Source organism: Schistocerca nitens, chromosome 4, assembly GCF_023898315.1.
Source record: "Schistocerca nitens isolate TAMUIC-IGC-003100 chromosome 4, iqSchNite1.1, whole genome shotgun sequence".
Classification (NCBI taxonomy): domain Eukaryota; kingdom Metazoa; phylum Arthropoda; class Insecta; order Orthoptera; family Acrididae; genus Schistocerca; species Schistocerca nitens.
This window is the reverse complement of record NC_064617.1, coordinates 756,522,558-756,525,799: the sequence shown is the minus strand read 5'-3', so window position 1 is coordinate 756,525,799 and position 3,242 is coordinate 756,522,558.

Here is a 3,242-nt window from a genome sequence, read left to right as displayed (position 1 = left end):
GACGTTCACCGGGGACTCGCCAAACTCACACCCTGCCATCGGATCGCCACATTGTGTACCGTGATTCGTCACACTACACAACGTTTTTCCGTTGTTCAATAGCCCAATGTTTACGCTCATTACACCAAGCGAGGCGTCGTTTGGCATTTACCGGCGTGATGTGTGGCTTATGAGCAGCCGCTCGACCATGAAATTCGAGTTTTCTCACTTCCTGCCTGTCATAGTAGTTGCAGTGGATCTTGATGCAGTTTGGAATTCCTGTGTGATGGTCTTGATAGATGTCTGCCTATTACACATTACGACCCTCTTCAACTGTCGGCGTTCTCTGTCAGTCAACAGACGAGGTCGGCCTGTACACTTTTGTGCTGAACGTGTTCCTTCACGTTTACACTTCACTATATAATCGGAAACAGTGGACCCAGGGATGTTTAGGAGTGTGGAAATCTCGCGTACAGACGTATGACACAAGTGACATCCAATCACCTGACCACGTTCGAAATCCGTGAGTTCCGCGGAATTCCCCATTCTGCTCTCTCACGATGTCTAATGACTACTGAGGTCGCTGATATGGAGTACCTAGCAGTTAGTGGCAGCACAATGCACCTGATATGAAAAACGTATGTTTTTGGGGCTGTCCGGATACTTTTGATCACACAGCGTATCTTTGATGGTGTAGGATAGCTGTATTCGGCGATCATGTAGAAACGTAACTGTAATTTATTTCTTTTTGTCTAACTGATAAATATGTTTTCCTAATATTATTTGAATATGGAAAGACTTTAAATTCTTTTGTTTTTATGTGCATTTGTAATATTAACTGTAATGTGAAGAACATCTATGTAAATCGTACACATGAAAGCACAGAGAGTGATATCGAAAGCACAACTGAGCAGTGATATGCAGTGAGGGAGTGCTAGTCAGTGTGTGTGTGTGTGTGTGTGTGTGTGTGTGTGTGTGTGTGTGTGTACGTGCTTGTGTGTGTGGCTGTATGGCGGGACGTTCGTTGGTGTTTTGAGATGAAAAGCTTCCTGAGACCGTGAATTGTGGAAGTTTATGACTGACGATTCGGATTTACCGTGCAGTGCAGTGCGTAGTGAAAGCTGAAGTGATCAATATGAACAGAAAGATCTTACGGTTTGAGTAATACTAAATGGACTGCGTCACAACCGGTACTGACAATGCTTTCGCGAGTAGACATCGTAATTATTGCTACCTTGTGAGTGAAACTGCTTTTGCAGTTAATCGCATCGCGAGAGCCAAGGCTCCATAAAATTGTGTAATATACAGGGTGATTCAAAAGTAACTGTACACACTGCATCGGTGTAATGTATGGATCAAAATAACAGTAAAATGTTAAATAAAGTTTTATCTGAAACTCCTTTATTTTTGATTTATGATGCATAAAGTCATCGTGGTAGGCATTACATCATGGGCCAGGTTTTCGGCGTGTCATGTTCGCTTTCATATTGACTGATGTCAGCGATGGCCTTGCGCATTTCAGTCGGGAGGCAAGAGGGTATCTCAAAGTTGTGACCCAGATAAGTGGACAGGTCGTGCAGGATCAGTTACTTGGCCCGCCAGATCTCCAGATTTTAGCCCCTGCACTTCTACCTCTAGGGCCATCTCAAGGATCTGGTGCATAGTATGCAACTGAGAATGAAGCACAACTACAGCAGCGAACAGAAAACAGCTGTGCAACTGTGCAGAATGAGGTGAAAGAGGCTTGCAACATCCGGAGAGCGGTAAGAAGTCGAGCACGTCAATGTCTTCGTCTACTTGGACATCATTTTTAACATGTCCTGAGGTAAGCATAGAATACGTAGTTGAGTTGAATTTCTGATCCCTTTGTTTCGTTGCTTTCTGAGAAGAATTAATTTTGTGTTGTTTGCGTTGCACTTGTGATTTCTATACTACTGCATAAAGCAGTTTCAAATAGAACATTATTTGACGTTTTATTCTTGTATTTATCCATACGTTATATCCACTAAATGTGTACAGTTATTTTTGAATCACCCTTTATTTGTCTTTTTAGTAAAGAGCCGAGTGTTTGAAGCCGTATAACTGTCGCGGTGAACATAATTATAACTGTGGAGCAGGTGTAATAACGGTTTTAGTGACAGTGAATTTGCGATCGCGGTAGTCGTATGTAAACGCGACCAACAGTTATATCGCGCGGAAGGAAATTATCACGAACAGTACATAAAGTATTGAAATGAGATCTAGGTGTGAACAACGACGTGCAGATGCTAAACCTGTAGTCTGTTAAACGCCACTGCGGATGACTTTGCAGCCTAACCAAGAAAAGACTTCACCTACATACTTCGCTGGGGAAACACAACAGACGGAGTTGCTGTAATAATTTCGTCTGCAACATCACGAGCCGGCGCCTCTCCACCAACGAACAGATAAGCAGTCGCTCGCCCCAGTTGAAGATTCACAGATTTCAGCAGTTCAGGTTGTAAATAATTTGCTTCATTACATAACTGTTTTGCTACGTAAATAAAATTGCTTGAAATGGATCATTAACTTTCAGTGTAGCTTTGTTGCCCCTCCATTAGTCGTAAGTATTTTGCTTTTATTTAAACTATCTCTTTCTTTTAAATTAATGTTGCTCCAGTTGCATGTGTATTGTGTGCCTTTTGAGGGCTTGTGCTACAAACGCCCGTGCAGTGTTATCTTCAAAGTGAGTTGGCATACCTTAATGTTCGAGAGGCCGCGAGCGTCAGTCGCGTCGTCCACCGTTAGTTTCTGGACACCGACCAATAGAATAAAAGCTACTTATTCGGTATTGGTCTAAGCTTCACAGCGAGGGTAATCTGAAAGCTACAACTGTCAAACCACGCAGGTTATGCTTAAATCGTACTTTGAGTCATGTTATAATACTTTCACGAGTAATAACTTGGTTGTCGATGATTGCAGAGGATAGGTCAACAGATTTATAGTCTAACGCTATAGTGTTTGTAGGATTAGTAACAGAACTGTGTGTGATTTACATATTTTGGTGTCTAGATGGAATCACATTCTCCACGTCCACACAATTCGCTAGAAAAATGAATTCTTCTGGGGCGAAATGATCAGACATCAACTCAGGTTATTTCTAACAAAACCTCGTATAAATGTTGTTGTTGTTCTGGTCTTCAGTCCTGAGAGTGGTTTGATGCAGCTCTTCATGCTACTCTATCCTGTGCAGGCTTCTTCACCTCCCAGTACTTACTGCAACCTACATCCTTCTGGATCTGCTT